Below are 23,977 nucleotides of genomic sequence, written 5' to 3'. Positions count from 1 at the left end.
GAGACAAGCCACACAAGCCGCAAAGGGAACAGGGTGAAGGTGAAGGGGGGAGTGCTGTATAGTTACCCTAAACCCTGCCGTAGGGATGAAACACACACACACACACACACACACACACACACACACACACAAACACACACACACACACTGATTTGACACACAACCACAAAACAAACCCAGGACAGTGTAGAAAATGCAATGGGGAGTATGAGGATATGCCTTATAAATGATGTCCTAATTGTTTTAATGTTTTTTTTTCCTTTCACTCCTCAAGTGTTAACAGTAATTCAATTTAAAGGTTATAGTTGTCTAACGTTCATGTTTTTTTCCCCCATATCCTTGATTTTAATGTATTTTTGGAGTTTGTATTATATGAAAAAAATAAAGTTGAGAACTAAATCATAAGACTCTTGTGTGGTTTTATTATTGATTAGTGCCATGCAGCATTCTGACAGTGCGCGTGTCAGTGCAAGTGTCAGGTTATGTATTTATGTATGTGTGTGTGTGTGTTTGTGTGTGTTCACACTTTGATATGGAGCTCTAATAAAATGTGGCATCTGTCAGTTTGATACTGACATGCCAGAAGAGCCTCATAACCAATTGGGAACACAGCAATGCAGAAGAAAGAAACTACACACATTGCATATATATAATATATTGTGTCATAATTGAAATAAAATTAGCTCTTGTAGGCTTTGGATAGAAATCAAAGCAATTTTTCTTTAAATCTTTGTAACGTCACTCTTTTGTCATTCTGGTTCAATTACAGTATATTTCATGAGGCCAGCTTTTTTTTTTTACATGGTTCATGTGAATGTCGGCACAAAAATGACAAAATACTTTGTTTAGGGATGTACTCAAGTTCATCGGCATGTTGCTGTGTGAGGTCAAAAAAACTAGCCATGGGCTTACAACCCAGGATCAACAACATGGCTGCTGAAACTGAGTTAGCATGCAGCAGAATTATCCCAGAAAACTTGCTGTTGCAGTTTACACCAAAATGATCTTTTTCATATGATATAGTTAAGTATCTGTACATCAGTAATAGAACTTTAGACCTTGACCTTAACAAATAAACAAAGTTTCGTATTAATATTTTCAAGTATGAAAAAACCTACCTCCAATGACCTTCAAATGATCTGAAACGCATCTGTTCAGTTGCAATGAAAGTACCACATTTGACTTGCTATTTGTGGCAAAGTGTAAAGGTTGAGCAGACATTTGCACAAAGTTATTGCCATTCTGAATACCTGCTAGTCAACTGAGTGATGGTAAATGCTACCTCTGTTTCATTCTTCCACCATATAACTCTGTGTTTGCTTTCCACTCCTCTCTTTTTAGTGGAGAATATGTTAATTGCAATTTGCTCAAGAGGAGTTATTCAACATGTAAAGGTTAACTCTTGGCATACGTATTCACTCCCTGCCTGTGTGTATGTGTGTGTGTGTGTCTTTCATTGCTGCAGTGATGGAGGGAGCTGTGGAGAACTACAGGCAGCAGGAAGTAGAAGTCAAAACGAGATCTCTGGGATTTTGCTCCCTACTGGAACCACGTGAGGTGAGCTTGAGTACAAAAGTGTGTGTGTGCGTGTGCGTGTGTGTGTTAGTTTTTTGTGTTTTGTCTGCTATGCATTTGTATTTATTAAAGAAACAATAGGAGTTACACCTAAACTCTATTGTTACATATATGTGAGATTACGTCTGGCTCTGGCAATTCAAGGACAAAAAAGGACAATCCAGTAAAACTCATTGTAATAATCATTCTTTTTTTCAAATTCACAAATCACTTAGCTCTGAGTTATTTATGGGACACTTGATTTTGATATTTATCTGAGAAATGTATTGTTATTGTTGAACAAATATTGTATCAGCCAAATTTCTTTGTTGGCAAGGGTTTTGTTCTTTCCCCTTTGTGCCTATATTTGCTGATGTGTGAGTCTGTCAGTGTGTGTCTGTTTGCCTGCAGCAAAGTTAACCCATATGTGTGTTGGATAAAGGCATATATGTTAGTTGTGGTCCAGAGGACACAGTTAACAGAATAACAGTGGTTTGAAGGGAGCTCAGGCGATGTGGGCAATATCAAATCCCATGACCCATTCTTTGCCCTGTGGTCCATACCAAAGACAAAAAGCACAGGGGAAAATAGGTTATTGTTCAGTGTTCATCATCACACACTACACAACCCAACACATCAACAGTAGCTACAACCAGGAAGTGATTTCAAACATCTCCTCTGGACATTGAAATCCAATGCGATAACAGTAATTGCCCTCCGCCCTGGCATTGTTTGCTTTGCGTGCAGGACATCTTGCTCTATCAATTAGACCTCAGCCATTATTACACATGACATTTGATGATATTGAAGAGAGACAAACATTTTAATGAGCTGAGCTTTCTCTCTCAGGAAAAGGAAATATCTATCATGTTAGCTGGCTGCAGCAACTGATTACCATCTGTGCTGCCTTTATTTCTACTTTGACCCCATTTTTCTTGCAACTTGGTGACGTCTGCAGAGGTTGAGGTGGTGCAAAGTGTTTGGACATTAGTGGTGCACATTGTGCGCCACTAGCTGAAATGATTGACACCTGTCACTGTCAGCAGAAAATATACAGTAGCCCTTGGTACCAATGCTAGGCTTATGCTCTTGATCGTAAGGCAACAACACGCAGTGGCACTTTGGTATGAATAAATGTAAGCAAAGGAAAATACCCCAGTGACTCAGAGATGTTCTGTGTTGAGAGTTCTCAGAGTTCTAAAGTCTATTTCTTGGTGATGCTAAAAAAAAATGAAGAGGTGGTATGTCAGCGCCCATGGGCCCCAGTGTGCGGTGGTGTTACTCGTCCTAATTACTCCCAATACTAGCACGCATTTGGTGGACTGCTCAGAAGGGCCAATTAGAAGGGCAGGGCAAGTCACTGGGTAGGCAAAGTTAGTGCTCAAGTCATCTTGACTACACCACAGAGAGATTTAAAGCAAACTCTTCAGTACATTTTCATAATTTACAGTTTTGCAGGAAATGAACACTGCTACGAAGTTAATTTCTTATGACTTCAAAATTGGTATATATTCTGCATGTATTGTATACATATTGTTATTCCAGCATAAATTTAGCTTAGCATTCAGGAATGTTGCTTTTTTGTAATAGGTCACATTGAGTGTAGCCTGGATCATTGATGATGGTGTTAACCAGGTTGAACAAATCATAAGCATTTTGTGAAAGACGTCAAAGTTGTTAACTGTGACTTCCTGATTGTGTCACTACATAATGCAGTTGGGGCAACAGCTTCAAATATTGAACAGTTTGCTGAACAGCACTAAACAGCTAATAATAGAATTCAGTTTCAATGGCTTTCTCCAGATGATCTAATAAGATACAGTAAACGTAACATCTGTGGAGCATCTGTGCAAACATTTTATCTTAGATGGACCTCAACCCCTGTGCTGAAAGCCCAAGTTAAAGTGAGTCAGGGTCATTAGACCCCTATATCTGACTTTGCATTATTTAGTTAGAGAGGTAGGCTTTTTATATGAGTGACATGTCCCGCCCCCCACCCCCCCAACAGCTATTACCTGTGTGCAGAATATAGCAGGGCCATGGGGTGAAACTAAAACAAGAAACCAGGACAGCTTGGACAATTTCAGGATATGTTACCACTTGAAATAGGGATAAAGATTTTTTTGGGAGAATTGCATTCATCTATTTTACTCTCTCTTTCTCTACGATTTTTTCAAAGCTCCGACAATACAAAACATAGATTACACTGTAAAATATGCCTTAGAACCATTTGCTGAATATTAAGATAAGCACCTAATAAAAACACAGAATGTTTACTATAGAGTATAGTTTGTTTTGCATCACCTAATTTCCCATGCTATACTCATAATCATCTATCAGACATGCATATTTGGAGTACAGCTGCTTACTATTACGGTGCCAGCGGGGGTAAGTATTTATAATGTGGCGCCGCATTTGTGGATATAAACCCTCCAGTCTTGTAGCCCGGCTTCTGTATCATCAGTGCAAACCCACAGAGATTAATGAAGTCGTCTGCATTTGTCTGCATGATAAAGGAGTGCTAAAGCGTCAGCGTGTGTGTGTGAGTGTGTGCATGTTGTCTTAGATAAAACAGCAACAGAGAACAAAAGAAACCAAAATACAGGAAGGCTTTGCACTAGGTTCATTCACAAACATCAAAATGAACAAGTTTGCCCAATAAAGATAGCGTAGTAAATGCAAAGACCTAATTCTTGATAATAAGGTAATACAGTAGCAAACAATTATAAATGATGACTTAAACCAGGAAGGCAAAAGAGGAAGAAAATAAAATATTATTTATGGATTTAATGTAAAATATGTGACAGATATTTTTCTTTTCAATGAATTAGTTCCCATCTATAATTTTCTTTTTTCTTATTCGTCAAGTAATTCCATATTTCATGCTTGGATGCAATCCCCTCTCCATGCTATATATTGCAGATGTTCATGCCTCCTAGCGATAGCACAATGTGTCCTTTCCATGGTTGTTCAAAACTTCCACCAAACTAGAACATACTCATCTTTTTTTGCCTCATTCCGATGCACCACATTATCATTGGTGTACCACGGGGTGAGTCTGGAATTTTGAGGAAATCTTGTTTTATCAATTTATAATTAAAACATAAAACTACAGTTTTTTTTCTTCCACCAAGTAGCTTTCAGCGGGCTGTGTAATAGCTCTGCGTGGGGAGGGTTTCTTCTGCATCATCATACAGTCAGAACAAAGGATATGCACATCGTAAAATCATGCAAATGAATGCAAATCGCTGGCAGCAAGGAATAGCGAGGTGGCAGGAGGGGTGTTTGTATAAGCAGAGGGATGCCAAGGACTTTGTATACACTACTTGCCGGACAATCTTCCTTTAAGTAATGGCAGATAAATAAAAATACATTGGTTTGAATTCCAAAATCTCTTCTGCACAATAAAACAAGAGTTTGACTTTGAGACTTTGAGTTTCCTTTTCTTTTAATAAATAGATTTGATTTTTTCTCAATGCCCAAACAATGTGTAGCTTTGTATTTTTTCTATTTTGTTCAAAATTGTTTTGTTTTTATTCATTATGCAACAAAATGCATATTTTTCACTCAAGACGCAGTTCTTAAACACAATGCAATTGTTACATACAACCTTGCAGTACGTGTGTGTGTGTTTGTGTTTGTGTGTGTTTGTGTGTGTTGGAATGATGCAATATTTCGACTGCACCGCCTCAGAGAAATGCAGAACAGATATTACTAACGCCAGCCCTAATGAACATCCTCCTTCTTGCCTCTTCATCCTCCCAGTAAATACTTCAACTTGATCAAACATGCGACATTTTCATGAGTGCGTTCACTAACTGAAGGGATTAGGTAATGATGAACTAAGTCAGTCTCCATTTTCCTTTAGCCACGAAAAGAAAAACGTGTTCAACGTTTTCATTAATTCTTTGGATACTAGATTTGGTTCTCACTCTGAATATTTAAAACACTGGTAGATTCCAATTTACTGCATCTGGAGATATACACATATAACGTCGATAAAAAACATTTGTTTGTGTACTTAAAGGTAAAAAAATATTTGCTTTCACCCTAAATTATATATCATCATTTGTATCATTGATTTTAAAACAGCGTGGCTGAGTGTTCAAAATGTGTTTCATCACAAATTAATGACAACTTTTGATCCAACCCTAATTGCTAAAACCTAGACTTACGTACTGAAATACAAAAAGTGAATCATTTTGCAAAGCATGTATCTTTTCATGAAATGAATTTCTGTAGCATCACTTCTCTCGACAAAAGGCTGATATTAATATTGACATGGTTTCGCAATATTGTATTCAGTGGTTCTCACAGCCAGACAACAATCACTAATTTGTATCAACCTGCATACAAAAAACATATTTAAATAAAGCTGCCCTCTTTCAAACAGCACAAACACACACACACACACACACTAACCCGCAGACACAATATGGTAGGGGAATAAAGGGGGGAGGGCAGAGACAGACGTTCACAATTGTGCATAATGATGTTAACATTCCTGCATGTCTAATACCGGAGATATTGAGACAGACACTAGCTGGTCGGCGGTCTTGCTGTGTATTGTGCTTGTTCACGGCTGTAAACGGTAGCAGTGTAAAATGATGAATTAATTGTGGCCTGCTCTTGTTCATGGTGTTTGGGCTCCTTGCCGAGGTTACTATGCAGACATTGATTTTTAATCCTATCAAACATATGCAAGATCACATTGCAATTTATTATCTAGCCTGCTCTCATGAAATCAGGTGCACGCTAATCTGAGTAACGACAACGACTGCTGTTATTACTTTGTACAAATTTACAAGCAGTGGACATATTCATATTGTTTATTTATTTTCAAATGATGGTTCATTTTGGAGGGATTATCCCAGATTTACAAAGTTGTTTAAATATGACAACTCAACAAAGGCATCTAGTCTGAAGCAGGGGCAAGAGAAGATACATGCTAAATTTAAAAGAATGGCATGGCAACAACAAATTAAAACATCCTTATCCTAAGTTAATGAATATTTGTATTCACAAATAGTGGCTTAAAGGATGTGCCTTAATTTCAAATGCGTGCATCATCAAGTGATCTTGTTAGACCGTTACACAAATGTTTTACCACTTTCTCACAAATAGAAATACACAAAGTCGAGGGGGGTGGGGAGTGGATATGAAAATGGAGCGCTGGCATCATAAAAGATGGAAACAAAGAGGGACAGACAGCATACACTGAGAAGGACAGGCAAAAGATGAAGCTCATTTTTCTGTGGGCACCCAGTGGCGTCTGCATTGCAGATCGCTGAAATCCCCTTCGCATGCGTCCCTGGGCTTAAAGGAGGATGGGGTGGGGAAGGTTGAACAAGGGATGGGTTTATGCTATCTCTGCTTTAGTACACTTTGTTTTTTTTTTCCTCCCCCCACCGAAATATTTTTTTTCTGTCTGCATCAAATGTCAAGTTAATTTCCTGGGTGCTATGAGGGATGTGTCCTCCCCTTCGCTATGTGTGGCAGGGCGGTGGATTGTGGCAGGGTGCTGTGCATGCCGGTGTTTGTGTGTGTGTGTGTGTGTGTGTGTGTGTGTGTGTGTGTGCGTGAGTGGGGGTCTGTATGGGTGGAGGGGGAAAAGGAAAGGAGCATGGCAAGGCAAAGAGAGAGACGAGAGGTGGTGAGGGGGGTTCAGTACAGTAGCTATAAATTGGCTCTCTCTGAAGAGTCAGAGAGGTGTGTTGAAAGTGTATATGCATATGTGTATGTGTGTGTTTGTGTGTGTCTGGCAGTGTGTCTGACAGTGTAAGAATATGATCCAATTATGAATAGGAGCTTTTGTCAGTGTACCTATGCACATGTGTCTGTCTTTATTTGTGAATTAATGTTCATTCAAACAGCCTACGAACACAGAAAAAAAGAAGAAAAAAACATACCGTAAAAAGATGCTTAGTAATTCAACGTACTTGTAAAAAAAGTGGAACATTTTTTCTAGATTTTGTGGTAGTTTTTCAACAACATGGTTATGTCTAAAGCTTATTACCAGCTAATATCTACTAGCATATTATGTTAAACATCCATGCGTATCAATCCTATTTTAACCTTGTTGCTTGACAATAGCAGTCTTTCTGTTCTGCCTTCCAAGGCTAGGCTATATTTTAAATGATTTATAATATATTTCAGGTTACCTCCATCACCATTGAATAATTGTGTCCCTTTGATATCCTCATCTCTCATGATGATAGATAAAACACAACCTTTATTTTTTACTTTTACTACAGTAAAGAGTAAAGACAAAATTACTCTGGCTATCTGTCTCTTTGTTGTTGTGTTAGTTACTTTTAAAAATTGAAGTGTGATGGGGCTAGAGTTAATATTTGTGTTCAAATGCACAGATTTATTTTAATGCCCTGTGCACCTAGCTTTTTTTCAGTTTACTGCATATGTGTCCCACTGTGCATATGTATGCATGTGTGACTGTACAAATGTGTGCCCGTGTGTTTTTCTCAATGAGAGCATTTTTGCAGGTGGTTGTTAAGTGTATGAAGGCAAAATGTATATTTTGTATTGCAAAGTGTAAAATGCATTATTGGCGAGAAAGGGATTATGCATTTGTCAGTCGTGCTTACGCTGATGTATGCTTCTGCTCCACAAATGTCACATCCCATAACCCAGAAAAATTGCACCAGTCCCACCTAATTACGCATATTCATGATGCTGTTTTGCATAGTGCTGGTAGCATACTTCTGTTACAAGCCACAGAGCTGAGGGATGTGGCTGAGTGAAAAGGCTTTCAATCCACTGATTCAGTGTGTCTTCCCCACAAGCATCAGCTTGATAACGTTACCTCCATGCCAATCTTTTTTTTTTTTTATGATCTGAGAACATTATGGAAAGAGAGTTCTCTCTTATTTCTTGCAGTCATTCATATTGCAACTGCCTGCAGCATGTTCAAACCATGTGGGAATTTTTAATAAAGAAATTAGCTTTGTCCTAGATTATGAAGGTCATTTTGAAAATAGTACAGATTTAACCAATGGTTTTTGAAATACTTGATGATTTATCCTCCATCTCCGCTCTATTTCTGTGTATTTCACTCCTCCTCTGGTGAATGCTATTCTCCTGGTCACTGGTAATGAATAATATGTAAATCAGGGGGCAACAATTGTAGCAACAAGAAGCACGGGCGAGCACATACCGAGTGAGGAAATCCAAATAAATTTGACTGTAGAGGAAAGACAGGGGAGGAAGTGTTGGAGAAAGAGATGGAGGGAGAGCGAGAAGACAGAGGAGAGTGATGAGTTGTAGAGACTGGCTCAGTGGCTTATTGTAGCACTTGCAGAAAAGACTTAATCAGACTTGGCCCACTGTAATGAAGAAGAGGGTTGAGAATGTGCCACTGCTTGGGTAAACAGCAATTGTTTCAGTCCAGGGTTCCCAAACAGGGCCAACAGTGGTACTATTGTCCCGCCAGCTCTTATTGAGAGGCAAAGTAGAGATGGGATGAGGTGCAGAAGCAGGGAAGGAAGGTGGGTGTAAAAGGGGCAAAAGGGGAAAATGGGGTAAAAAGAAGAGGTGTGGAGCGAGTGGGAACCTGACAGGAACAGAGGATGTGGTGGGAGGTGGATGTGGAGAAAAAGAGAGGGATGGAGGGAGATGGCGAGAGGTGCTTCTCTGATCTGGTTTTTTCACAGTTGCATTGTCTTCGTTTCCCACCATCTTCCTTGTTTCCACATCCTACTATCTTCTCAACCATCATCTCTCGTCCTTGACTTTTTCTCTCATCCTTTCATCCCCACTTCCTTCCAGCATCATCCTACCAGCCTTGCTACTCCATTCCTTCCATCCGTCCTTTGTTCCTCTTCGTTTTTTTGCCTTTGGAATGGCGAGGGATGCTTTGCCTGTCATACCACCTTTGCATCACCTTTCCCATCCGGCGCCGGAGAGAAAGAGAGAGAAGGGCAGAGAGACGAAGAGGCAAGATAGAAAAAGAGTATTGGGAGGGGGGATGAGAGGAGCAGGCGAGAGAAAAGGGGCAGGAGCAAGACAAAAAGAAAAGATCACGCTGCTTCCTTGCTTAATGAACATGGGCAAAGGATGATCACAATAGAATACATTATGCTCTTGTTAGTAAAGGCAATCAATTAGCAGAGAGCACACCACTGACACACCATCTTTCCTGCTTGGGCACTGGCTCATTCACAACCATAGACCGTTGTCACAACCCAAACGAATGGCCCAAGGAACCCCCTCGCCTCGCTGTTTTTCCCACCCTCAGTGCCCACCGGCCACAAAAGATTTGATTTCATTCTCCAATGTGAAAGGGGACAGCAGTGAATTTGCATTTCCGCCGCATTCACATCACATCAGTTGAAATATAAGTCAGGTTTCGCTACAGTCAAAGGTATTGGCTCAATGAAAAATTAATGCGTATGAATGTGTAGGTAATAGCATATATCTTAATCCAAAATAAATGCCCAAACCCTATGTAGACCCATCTGTACCAAAAAAGCGTTGTGATGCTGATTGTACTTCCTCAATGGAAAACTGTCCTCTGACATCATACTGTTCCCACTAAAGCTTGACTCCACAAGATGAGAACCAGGCATGACAATGTCTCTGTGACTGACACTGACAATTGCATACCAAATTGTCACTCAGGTCCCATCAGCAATTCATACAGCGGTTGGGTGAAATTCCTTCATCCTTTTCCCCCTATGTTTTCTTCTTCTTTTTTGTGTCAGCTAGCGGAATAGCTCCAGATAATGGCAGCAATCTATATTGTGAAAGAGGCAAGGAGTAGTTCCGCCTTAACACAGGCACAAATCACCACTGTCTGGCTGGGGATCTGTAAAAGTGTAGTTGACGAGTAGAACACACTGCTTTCACTGAGGAACTTTGCTGTGGTTCCAGGCAGAGTTTGGAAATGGAGGAAACAAATGGAAGTAAAGGAAAAGAGGAGAAAGGAGTCAGGAAGTAGGACCTTTTTTTGAAGACAGTGCGTGCAGAGAGGAAGATGGCCTCTGGTTCGGGTTTAGTTTGGGTTGAATTTGCTTTTTGCTGTGTTTGGCAGCGCATTAACACTTTATGGCCATAGTGTGTCTGTGTGTGTGTGTGTGTGTGTGTGTGTGTGTATTTTTGCATATGTTTGTATGTTTGTGTTTTAATCACATTTCCCTTCATGCAATGCAACATGCACGCTACACGCTATGTAGTGTTGAACAATAAAAAATTCCGCTTTTTTCCAGCTTATAAACAATGAATGGCCTTTTTTCTGTTTTCCTTGAGGAACATGTATCTACAGTACACATGTTATTTTATTCTGAAATTAAGGCAAGCTAGCAACAAGAAAAGCAGCATGAATGTAACTGAAGTATCTTGTGCTGTTCTGAAAACATCTATAATTTACTACTTTTGTCGTGGTACTTAGAAGCACACTGCTCACTCAAACTTCTACAACCATCAGACTGAACACACCCTGTATTTTCCATTAGCAGCGTCATCATAACAACATTTTTCCACTGTACAGTAAAATATAGTTTAAATAAATTACTTAATATATAAGAATCAATTGTGCCCATTTATTTTCCAATGGGATCAAAGCTTATATTGCTAATCTTTTGTCTGTTTGTCTGTGTTTAGCCTTGTATTTGTGTGTCTTTGTGTTCACATGTGTATTTGGTTGTCCAATTCTTAAGAGTAAATCCCACTACATCTATGCTGTTTGTACATTTACAAAAAACATGGTTACATTGTACATGAAATATAAGGCTCCTGCATATAGTCCACTTGCTCTGTCTTGATCAATGTATTTCTGTTGTTACTGATGATCTGTAGAGGGAATTTTATCTGAGTGCATGCACAAAAGTGTTTTGTTGGCCTTCAAAGTGCCACAGAATGGTGCAGAGTTGTGTTTTGACCTTTAAAAGAGAGGGGAGAAAGCATTTAATTGTTCTCAGTGTATACTGTATGCGTGCGTGTTTGTTTGGACTTGTTGGAATATTCAAGTGCAAAATGCTTCTAATGTATTCAGTGTTTCTAGGCTGCAGAGGGCATTGTGTTCTCTCTCTTCACTTTGAAAGTTGAAATGTTCAACATCTAATGGATGGGGAGCAGGAATGGTAACAGGGTGTGAGAGGGAGGGAAGCACACAATCTGTTGGAGTCATGCATATGACTGCAGGGTAATGTTTTAGAAAAATACCTCATGTGTTGGTGTTTAATTAGTAAAGACATATAGCCGTTTCATGGAAAGTACTTGTCATGTCATGTTTTGACCACTCTTTCTCCCTTATTTCATTCTGAAATCCCACTAAACATGAAAAATTAAAAGGCAGCTTGTGTTCTGCACCATGTTACATATTTTAGTTCAATTGTTTCACCTTGAACCAAGGTTCAAGGTGAAACAATTTTCTTAAAGCCTGGTCTCAAAGGATGTCCTTTACATTGTCAAGCATTGCTAATCATCTACCTTATTTGCCCCTGTTTGTTTTGGGCAGCAATGTCTTTTCATCTCCTCTTTATCTGTTTCTTCTTCATTATCTCCTGGGCTCTCTCACCGCTGGGTCTTCATTTACAGGTGGTCATGCTGCTGACATTTGTGTCCAAGCAGGGCCCAGTGACATGGCCTTTACCACCCCTCGCTGGGTCTCCCATCGCCATCCTTACCCCCCACCGCCATTCTTAACCCCCCAAGTCCTCTTCATCCGCGCTCACACGGATGTATGTCTGTTTGTGCTTTGGGACCACTGTGTGTGTACAGTGTCTGTGTGGTTAAGCCATGTCCAGATCAGCCCGTTCATGCTCTCCTGTAGCATGGGTGCACAGTAGGCGACATGTTATGGAGCAAGCATCTTTCTCTGCTGGATGGAGGGTGAGCAAATACAGTCACTGCAGGCAGGGAGTTGGTGGGGCACACATGAAAGTGGATCGCTCATCAGAAAAGGATTTCAGAAAGGGATTTATTGCCAAATAAGTAACACTTGCGAGGAACTTGCCCTGGTTGTTGATGCATACCTAAACATATTAAACATTAATGTGAAAAAAAAAAAGGAAATAAAAAAACACATATAACTAGAAAAAAAGAGGCTGTATGGGTGTGCAAAAGGATATATCAAATGTATATAGTCAAGGGTGTAGGATTAAGATTCACGATGTGATGAGATAGTACAAACACATGAGGTATGTACAGTATATCCCAATCAGGACAAAAACCTGAAAAATCTTTCATGTCTTTCTTTTTATGAAATGTTCAAAAATGTCCACTGTTGTAGAGAGCATCACTAACTTTTTCATAATTTACTTTAAAACTTCCGATTTACTATAGATTCTTTAGAAATATTTTGACCCTGACTGTGATACAGAATTTGGGAAGAGCTATTTTGTGCCCCGAGTCAGACAAAATGCAAAGCCTCATTGTTCTTCTTCTCAAACACACACGCTGAAACACACAGACATGCTCACCGTCCCTGCAGCCATGGGAATGGAGAATGCTGAGGTTCAAGGTCATTTCAAGTATTCAGCACCCTCAGGCTCTCCATTGTCAGTGCATCACAACACACATGCACTCAAATACACGTACAAACACATTGTTGGTGGGCGTACATTCTACCGCATCTCACGAACGCCTGCATCCGAGACAGCAAAGTGTCTTTCAGGTGAGAACATGACACTTTGTAAGTCCGCTCACATGCACTAACAGTCGCAGGTGTGAATCTTCGATGGAAACACAATTATCCAGTTTTGTTTCTCTACCATAGACTATCTAGACACACAACAATGGAAGGTATGACTACTGACTGTTTGCTATTTTCTGTCATCATGTAGCTATTCTGCTGTGATTGTTAATTCGTCATGCTCCACAGTCCATAGATTGTGCTGTATTGTTGAAATGTTGGTTGACAGTTACCATTATTTTAACAACTAATCATTTATATTTTGGTTGCTATTTAGCAAAGGAGTGACAATTTGCGGAAATAGTGGAGATAGAGTTTTTAAAGACAAAGCAAAGGTGAGGGGGAGAGAGAGCAGTGGGTGTGATTAGCTCCTTTGTTGGAGGTCTGTTGAGCTTCATTGGCTCCAGAGAATAGGTTCCTAATGAACCCAGCCAAGCTTGGACCAAACTTTGTGCTGAAGACAAACTAAGTTATGGTGGTCTGGCAGAGCGCTGAGGGCCAGCCGACTGATACACAACGCCTGGACATATGGTCCCCTCATCAGGGCCTCTCCCAAACACTTTCTCATGCCCTGGCTTCTGTGTGTATGTGTGTGTGTGTGTGTGTGTGTGTGTTTGTGTGTGTGTGCACTTTTGTGTGTGTATGTGTCAGAGTGGTTACACACAAGAAGAATATTTATAGTGTTAATGTTTATACTTGTTTGATGACTCATTTGAACAGAGAAACAGAGAACTGGAAAAAAAAAACAGGGAGTAATGGAGGGGGGATGCTGGTTGATGCTTAGTGAAAGCGACAGAGGAAAGAGGGCTGCAGGCTTTGTCTTTTCAGCTGACCCCAATACAGAATCCTTTCTGACACGTCCTACAAGACATGGAGTAACTGAGTAAATCAGGCCAACCTGGCTGTGGTTTAGCAGCAACGGCGCCATAACAGATGCAATATGGAAGAGAACAGCAGGATAATTTGAAGAACTCATAACATAGACAAGAATCTGAAAGAAACAACTTTGACGACCTTTATGCACTATAAAATATCATGCCAAAAAGTGTTGTCAATTGCTGAGAAGAGCAGAATTAGATAATAAATGTAAAGTATGTAAAAAGGAGGAGCAGGTGAGCCTGAGGGCAGTTTGAGGCTAATTGTTTGGGTCAGGGTGGGAGCGTGGGGACGAATGGCTTCCGTGTCCCACCAACAAGGCTCTCGGTAACTGAGCCGGCGAGGGGGAGAATGGGCCCACTACAGGGCCACACAGCAGGCTCAAACAACACTTATTCTACTGGCCAAACTGTCAGCCAGAACAACTTCATTGTGCCCAAAATTGGAGTTGAAAGCAAGGCAGATACTTGGAAGGAGAGGGGGGCAGTGGGAAGGTAGGGAAAAATAAGGGGAGGATGCAAAGAGAGAGAGAGGGAGAGAGGAGAGAGGGGGTCTGTGGGAAACCGGGGGACTGGAAAAGGGGGAGTCCTAGAGAAAGTGCAGTCTTAGGGATGAATAGGGTCAGACGGTGTGAGTTCATTTCAGTGAGGAGAATTCCCACAGATCCTACACGAGGGACAGACGGCCAGGAGCAAGGCAGTGGCTTGAATGGAAATTTATTAAAATGCATTCTGGGAAGAGGGCATACATTTGAGCAGTTTTTGTATTCTAGTCGGTATTGCCACCACTATTTATCCATTATAAACACAGTTCTTAGACAGTGGTGACATAACTAGCTGATAGTGCCACAAACAGAATGTTAATCATCTGTTGCACTAAGGTTTCTTGTGTTACATTTTTTTGTAGAGTACAACAATTTCAATTTAATACTGGTTCTCCTCCTGCATTGAAGTTCTGTGCAGCAGCTCCCTCAATATCCCATGCCAATTGGGATATTGAGATATTTTTGAGAAATGTCTTAAGCCTAGGTAATAAATAACTGTGCCACACACACAGGCTACCCACTAGTATTAGACATCTCCCTGCAGGATTTCTCTGCCTTGGACCCCAGGAAGGAGCACAGTCACAGTCTTTGAACTGTGATTTGTTTATAGTACAACAGAAAGCCGCTTTAGACTGACACTAAACCAGTCTAAATCAGTCCAAAACTGATTTACGTCACAATTCTAACCTTTGTCTCTTCTGTCTTCTTCTGCTGCTGTGAAATTCATCTTCCTGCCCTCAGTAACTACTGCAAAAGGGTGAAGAAGTTTACTTAGTCACACTGAGTTTAGGGCAACGAGGAAGTACTGTGATTATGTGTGTGTGTGTGTGTGTTTGTGTGTGTGTGTGTGTGTGTGTGTGTGTGTGTGGGCGAAGGTGTGAGTGTGTTCACTCTCGCGTGTCAGTGTGGTTTGCTCTTGTATGTGTGTGCGTGTGTGTGTGCGTGTGTGTGTGTGCAAAACGTGGAAATGTACACACACCCCTGTTTGATCCAGAGCTAGCCCTGCAGCTCCCACAGACTCAACAAAAGGCCTCCTCTATCCATTGTGTGAGCTGTGTGTTTCCCAGGAGAGCTCGGACTCAGTGAGAGAGGGTCCTAGATCGCTTTCTCCTGACATGGATGTTTATCTGCTCTATGGTCCGGCAGAACACCATCAAAAATGAGGGGCCTTTTTAATTTGGACGTGCATGACACATAGTTTTGGAAAAGAGAAGACTGTCTAGAGGTTGTGAGGAAGAAAAAGAGAGAGAGAGTGAGTGAGTGAGTTATTGAGTGGGTGAGTGAGTGAGTGAGACATACGAGACAGACAGACAGAGACAGGGCCTGTCTATGAAAGTGTTCTCAGCGCACTCATATGAAAAAGAATATTTATGGTGTTCTCCACCATTTTATTTGCTCTTTGTCTTTACACTAGTCAGCTTTCTTGTCAACCTTGTTCATGAATGTGGGTGGGTAGAGATCTCCCCCTGATCTTGACAAGTTCTCCCATCCCTGACTGCATGCTAATTTCCCCAGAACTACTGAACCAATGTAAAACAAATACAAATTGCCAGGGCTACTCTTCGTTGCTTGAGAGTCAGGGTCTTAGGAGGTAAGCAGAAAGTAGCTGCCTATTGTGTGTCTGTAATTAATCAGATTGTCTGCTGTGGACAGAGAAGCTTACTTGGACAGCTGTTGTAGTAGGCTATATGATTCCTTTAGGTATCTGTCAATATGCATGAGTTTAAAATCCTGAGCCAATCAAGGGAAGTGTGAAAAATTTGACTCATTCATTCACCAGTCAATTAAAAGTCCATCAAATGTTCAATGCGATCAGCCAGACATTAACTGATTTTGACAATGGCATCGCTGTATTTCACTTTATAGGCAAAGATCTCTCCTCAGCTGATCTGTCTTCAACTGTTGTCTTTATGGAAGAGCTTTCCGTGATATACATCTGAGTACTTCACTTTTTATGGCAATATCTAAAAGTTTCCTTGAGATTGAGATTGCCTCTGGGGTTGACCGTAGATCTCGGTGTAACTGCAGAAGCGAACAGTTGAAAACAAACATGGTAGGCTGATACCATCTAATCTGTTGAAGACCATTATCGTCTAAGATATCGCAATACCCCGTTCCATACCCGCACCCACCCTACAAACCATACTTTCTCTACACCCTTTGAGGTAAAAGCTTGTGTGTTGAGGCCGAGAGTGAATGTAAGCCATCGTTATGGTGTAACCGGACTCCACAGCAGGTTGTTTGATCCTGCTTTGGGCCTGAAAAGCTTTTTTTTCTTTTTTTTTTATGAACAACCACATCAGCTGAGAGGTTCAGACAGCAGACACTATTTGTAGAGTCCTCTGTCTGTCTGTGTTGTGTTTCTTTCTCCTTTTTTCTCCTCATTTTGCTTTTCTTTGTCAGTCTAAATCCCCCATCCAGATTCAGGTCAGAGTTTGAAGCTTTAATTACCATAAAGAGAAGCGTGCACTCGTTAACATATTGTACTTAGACATGAGCGTATGCTTTATGGCACACTGTCGCTCTTGATTTCTCCCTCGTTCTCTCTCCCTTTATCTTTACACAGGATCTTGTTGTACCTCTCTGTACAGACACTGGGATTATATTTCTCACTTGCACCTCTAGTATGAAAACAGTGAAAGAGCATGTTTCTGGAAAGTGTTTAAATGACAAAAGCTGTAGTAAATTGTTTTGTTTGCCCACAATACTTGCCATGATACCAGCTGTTGTTGTGTTCTTTTTTGCCCAACATCATCTCATTATTTACATTACAACCACGTAACCACGCCACCTTATTGTCAAATGCTTACTTGCACTTTTGCGTCTTTGTCACCGTTTTGCCATTGTATTCCCAATGTATGAACCATTTGGCGTTCAATGTTGACAATGTGCATGCAAATATCCTAGCACCATTATACCGGCTGTCTTTGTACGTCAGCTTTCTTCCCTAAGAGGTATAGATGAAGAGTTGGAGGGGGGATGGAATGGCGCTGTATGTTTTTGGAGGGAGATTTGTGTGGGCACACACACACACAGACACACACCCGCCTGTGCCCCCAACCCATTTCAGACGTGAGAAACTGTACCTTCATTTGCATAAGAATAATTGACACTTCAAATTAGCCTTCCAATCAAAGAGGATTCTTTTCTCCAGCATATGTGCAGACATAGAGCACTGCCATACTGGAGAATATGAAAGGGAAGGCAAAGAGAGCACGGATGGGAGGGGACGTGTCATAAAAGATTAACCCTTTCATATCCTTATCTTAGAGTAGAAGATTTAATGTGGCATTTTATTGCAAATATAACTTGATAAACAGTAAAACAGACTTTTGTAGGGAAATAATAATTGATTCCTTCTTTAGCTGAAAGGATCCTAGAATCCTGCCTGGTGGGGTAAATCTTTTTTTCTGATTGATAGGTATTTACTTTTAAACGCTTTAGGTGCGCTAACTGTGTTATGTGCACGTTTACACGTCTATATTCACCTCAGTGGCATTTGGCACAGACCAACAGAGTGAGTGCTATTAAGTAGAGTGTGCGAGTGTTCGTGTGTGTCAGTGTAGATGTGTGCGGACTGAGGGTTTGCCCACGTTAAACCATTGAAGCAAGTGCGATGTTGAATTATTGATAATGGCTAATGAAAAGGATCAGTTCAGGATAAAGTACAGGCTTAACCATAGCCCTGAGGGCTAGCACACACATACACACACACACACACACAACGCACAATTCATTTCCGCTGTTCAACATCTTTTTTAGGTTTTCTCAGACAAGATTTAAACCGGAGCTAGCATACTAGGTGTTCTCTGTCGATATCTCATTGCTCCTTTCATGTTCCAGTTACATTGCAATACACTCCAGTTAAGAGCAATGGAGGCCCCAACACTGGGACAAGATATCAGCAGTTTGCTTCCAGGCCTACTCAGCTGACAAGCAGAGAGCCTTTTTGAGGCTGAGCCGGTTTTCGGGGAGAATGAGGGACAAGGATTCAGTTTTGGGGGAAGGGGATAGAAAATGGGGGCTGAGGGTTTGGGGGATGAGGGGGGAAACCTTGGCGCCAGCCCCTCTGAGGCGCTCAGCATCCCCCCGCTTATGGGATGGCGGATGTGTCTGGGGGTATCCATGACAACACTGCTGCATGCCAGGGACATACCACGGCAACATGGCCATGTAGAGTTTGTGTTGGTGTGTGTGTGTGCGCAGATCCATTAAGGTCCACATATCTCGGTGACATTAATATTCACTCAGACAGACAGGGAAGCTGCTGCAGCCTCAATCAGTTGGCTGTTTGACTGGCATGTATCACTGACACCTTTATTTCAGCCTTTGACTCAGAGGCTCAACATGAATATGCCCACTGTACATACTCTCTTGTAAGTGAATTTAAGCCAGTTTCTGTAGTTTTGACACAGTTGTCAAGGAAAGCACCTCCTTCCTAATGATTTGGCATGGCACAGTTTTATGCTTCTACTATATATTTTATACTTCCACGGAAACAGAGTGGTGCAACCTCACATTCACTCAGGTCAGGAAGCACAGGTCAGGACTCACTGTCTAACAAACATGCACACACACTGACACACACTCTCACACAATCACACCCGTAGGTCTGGCACAGATCAAGTTGTGTTATAATAATTCCATCTGGGACAGCCTGGATTCTCACCCAGAAAGTAACCACATAATGATGCTCTGATGAGTTCCAGTGTGTTTTTGTGTGTGTTTTTTTTTGTTAAGCCCACATCCCTGCCCACACACATGCACAACCACACACATGCTCACATACAGAGTCAAACCCGGATCCTTGGGGAGTGTATTTTTAACCCCGACTGCCTGTGCATTTGCTGAGGGGTTAAAGGGGGCGAATGGTGAATGAAGTAAATAATTCACAATAGCTGAAACTCTTTTGATGTAACCTCACAATGAATGGGGGAGGGAGACCAAAGAGACTTAGTCACGTAGTGGCACCAACATTCCTGTCCAATCCTGCTTCATGTTTTGTTTTATGTTAAAAAAGAAAGAACTAGGTCAAAAATGAATACCCAATAAGTCATATAGAACTCTCATCATCTAATGAAGTTGGATGCCATGCAGCATCTTTAAAATTACATGTATACTTTGCTTGTATGTGTACTAGTTTTTGTGCAAATGTACATCCGCAGCACTAAACATTATGCCCATTCTGTGTTTCTAGGTTGGAATGGAGACCTCGTAGATCATGACCTAGAAACAAATGGCATAATGACAGGAGTCTCCAGGCTAAAGATGTCAAGGATATTCAACTGATCTCAGAGGTGACTGCACTCTCTCCTTTCAAGCATCGTGGTGTCTGCCATCTTGTTATATGGGCTATATTTTATGAATTCCCTGCTATGGATCAGCAGTCTCTGCACCCTTTTTCTCAGGGAATTCTATATGAAAGTGTCTGTAACACATTTTGAGTGACATTGCTTCTGTCAAACGGTTGATTGAAGGAGACAAAGACAGAAATGCTGTGCTAATGAAATCGTCTGACCCACATCCTTTAGTGCTATCCATTTCTCCAAAGACACAGAAAGGGCATTTGAACAGGTAAACCATGACTCGTCCCTGAAGTGAAAGAGGGTTTTTTCAGAAGGAAGAGATGCATCCATTATTTACTATACTAGGGTTGCTAGACACTTAGGAGATAATACAGTGCTTCAAGCATACAAAACATAGAAACTCCTCCGTGCAGTTGAGGCCATTGTTGTGTGTTTTGAACTTGTCTGTTTCCATCCATACTGACAGATGAAAAATAACATGTCGCCCTAAGGTTCAGAAGCATGGACAGAGATATATACAGAAAGAAGGAGAGGGATAGAAAAGGATAGTGGAGAGATGTGTTTGTGTGTGTCTAAGTCTTATCTTTGTACACGTTTGGTTTTGATGTATGTGCATTTGTGTACATGTGTATCCTCAGTTTGTTGGTTTCTGTATGTACAACAGTTTGTGTCCAAGCCTACTCCTAGATTATATAATGTAGATAATGTTCCCATATGCATGCACATGATTGTACTTTGTGTATGCATCAGGTTCCTCCTGCTCTGAGTCTTTATCAGTAATGTCTCCAGTTCTAATAGGCTTCAGTCAAGTGTTTCTCAAGTCATTTTTCAAATCAGCAGCATCAGTTGCCTCCTCATGGAGAGTGAAGGCATCTGACTGCAGTCTACTGGGAGTAGTCAGCAGAAGGAGAGCAGGCATACAACTCCTCCATGCTGTTTTCAGACTTGGGACAACACTGCCTTTTTCAAATTCCCAAGGGACAGTTTGACATGAAATCCTTTTTTTTGTAGATGAGGGGAGACCACTCTCAAAAAAATCCTGTATTTCTACGCAAAAATGCGCATTGTGATGGAGAACATGACAACCATCCATGTTTGCGGATGTGGTCTGGTAAAATCTTGGTGTACTGTCACTGAACAATCCCCACAATTAGAATGGAAAAAAATAGGAGAGAAAAGAGATTTGTTTTTTAAATTATGTATGTTACTTAGTGAGCTACAAAATGTGTTGAAAAGCAATTCAGTTTAAGAAATAGCTTCTTTTTTTTACATCTTGTGTTTCATTTTCAATATTTGGCTATTGTTCCTACACTGGCTAACACATAAGGTTATTTTCAAAGACCTCCAGGACAATAACAACACTAGACACAGAGTGTGTGGAGCAAAGCACAAATGGATGATTAGGCTATTTTTAACCACCAATAATGAAAAGCTTGATTTATGATTTGGTCAAACTTATAACAGACATACTGCAGTGCCCTGGTCTGCGATTAAGCAGTTTGAGGAAACATGTAAAAGCAAGAGAGACTCTGTGAGCAAAATATATTGATTCTATACTTTAATGAATTTTGTGAAAGTACACATTTTGCTGTTGCTGTTGTTTACCATGTATGGTGTTTTATGCACAGATTTTTCTTGTGTTGCATTGTTGCAGCTCTAAACCTGTTGGTGATTGTCAAAGGTTTTGTTTGGTGTAACCAAATTATCAGATATACCGACAACCATCAGCAATGTCCTGGACACACATGCATACACACCCAAACACACACACACACACACACACTGCGGACATCATGTTTATATATAGGCATTAAACTGCAGTGTCAGCGGAGAAGATGAGGAGGATGCAGAGAGAGGCACATGTAGCTTTAACTAAGATCAGCTGCCACGGATAGACAGGCATGCCAGGAAGGCGGCGGGTGCCCTTGAGGTGCTGTGTGCAGGCAGGGTGGTGTGCTTGAACTGCCTCCCTTCATCTTTTGCAGTTGGGCTGAGTTTGTCTGTTGATGGCTCAGGGACCCTCTGCCAACCCCAAACTGTTCTATACTGTCAGCCAAACATCAGAGAAATTTGTTGATGGAGACAGCGTGGCCAAAATAGTACTTTCTGAATTCCTGGAAAAAACACAAGAGGAGTTGCTGACTTTCAACAGATTTAAAACGTCCAACAAGATAAATCAGCAAATTTAGAGTAATCTTTAACATCTACTTTAGAACGCATATGTGTTCTAAAGAAGATGTTCTTTAGAATCTGCGTATCTTTAGAACGCATTTCATGCTTGTCAACAAGCTCTACAGTTTCGGGGGAATGTAATACGTCTTTCTGGAGGAAGGGAGTGTCAGGTATGGCAAGAGTAATGGAGGAAGGGCTGGAGGTGCAGGTAACACAGGTTAGGCTGGGTGTAAAGGGGATCAGATAAGGCGTTCCCCAGACCCTACAGTCTCCCAGTCTCCTCTATGAAAGAATAATAAGCAGCTGTAACCCTGAGACACTCCCAGGCCTGTGTCCTGAGCTACAAAAACATTCGCCGGGCGTCTTATCAGGTTCTAAGGATATCACGTAAGACAATACATGTGAGAAGTGCAGTGGGAACAATGGGAGAAAAGTGCAGTGTGATATGAGGTGGACTAATGTCAGCGGCTATTGTTGAGGCCTTTGTGACTGTCAAGTACACCGGAAACCCACAGCTCACTGAACTCCTTTCATTCAAGCATCTTGCTTTGGGATGTGATGAAACTCTCCAACAAGTTCTGTCTCTCAAGCATTAGCAATGGCAAAGTGTACAGACAGAGGTTATGTGTTTGTTGCACATAAACTGTAACTAATAGTTTTTTGTGAGATCCCCTCTGGCTGGGAGTGATGATACAGTCTTGCTAATAGTTGCTAAGAGGAAATGTACTTGTGTTTTTTGCCAAATTGCCAAAGTGTTACATAGGATGTTGTGACAATTCCCAAAAAGTTCATGCCTTGGTGCCTTAATAATATGTAATATAAGGTAAATGGTCAACTGAGATTTCTGGAAGATATTTGAATGTTGTGTAATTTTCCCATTTCTCTTTTTTTAGGTTAATGAGGTCCTGATCAACCATGGGTCCTGCATTTCATCAAGATGAGCTTCAAGATGTCAATGAGCTTCACAATACTCTTTACAACACTTGGACCTGCACTGTACTCTTTATTTCTGTATGTGCGTCAACTGATTATATACAATTATTGGCCAAACCGACTAATAGTGTGACCTTGCCCTAATATACAACTGTATTTATATGGATTTATTAGTTTTATATGAAAGAATACTTAATAAGAAAATAAGATGAACATATTCTTGAACATTGAAACTTGGATTTATTTCATGTAATTGATTGAGTCTAACAAGTCTACATTTTGACAGCTGAATAAAAGGCATTTTTTTCTCCATAAAGTGATGTTTTAGTGTGAGTTATTTCCTTCTTTCTGTGTAGTGCGTTGGCACTCCAGGTAAAGAACAATGTGCTTGACATAATTGGGTCCTATTTGGTTATGAAAAGAGCATGCGTGCTGATAAAAGTTGGAAGGGTGATCAAAGCACCACGTGTCCCGATCAAAATCATACACCCGACACAGTTGTAGATGTGAGGAAACAGGTTCAGACGGTACCAAGAAGCTTCCCTGTTTAATATCAGCTCCATTTCACATTGTGTGCTGTTGTTTTCGTGTACGGGTATGTCTGTCAAATCAAATGTACCTCTGTGTGCAAAATATGAAGCAACAATTAAAGATTAGAATGATTCAATGTGTCTTTTTTACACCTACGTCTTGCCTTTCCCTCTCCATGCTGTATGTCAGGTTTATATTTATAAGAAAAATATCTGACTTTTGTGTCCCTGTTAAAGTTTCCTTACAAATCTATTCATGCTACAACAAGATGGATAAAAAGTGGGATCCATAAAATTGTTTCTTACGGGAAAGAAGCCTCATTTTTCCTCGCTTTTCTATATTTCATCCCTCTCATTTATCTTTATGTGCCTCTCCATTTTCCCATCTCCTTCATAATCATATTAATTCTGCCTG

General features: G+C 40.8%; 1 long non-coding RNA gene across 1 annotated transcript in view; it reads left to right on the top strand.

Annotated features, from left to right (window-relative positions):
- Positions 1-23,695, top strand: part of LOC117945240 — a 36,428-nt gene extending 12,733 nt beyond the window's left edge. Inside the window, exons 2-4 of the long non-coding RNA XR_004656755.1 lie at positions 1,466-1,557; positions 19,819-19,918; positions 22,993-23,695. This is a non-coding gene — a long non-coding RNA (uncharacterized LOC117945240). The remainder of the gene's footprint in view (positions 1-1,465; positions 1,558-19,818; positions 19,919-22,992) is intronic.
- The last annotated feature ends 282 nt before the right edge of the window (positions 23,696-23,977 follow it).

The sequence above is a fragment of the Etheostoma cragini genome, chromosome 5 (genome assembly GCF_013103735.1).
Source record: "Etheostoma cragini isolate CJK2018 chromosome 5, CSU_Ecrag_1.0, whole genome shotgun sequence".
Classification (NCBI taxonomy): Eukaryota; Metazoa; Chordata; class Actinopteri; order Perciformes; family Percidae; genus Etheostoma; species Etheostoma cragini.
Note: the sequence above shows the minus strand (reverse complement) of the source record. Positions and strands in the feature narration are given on the sequence as shown.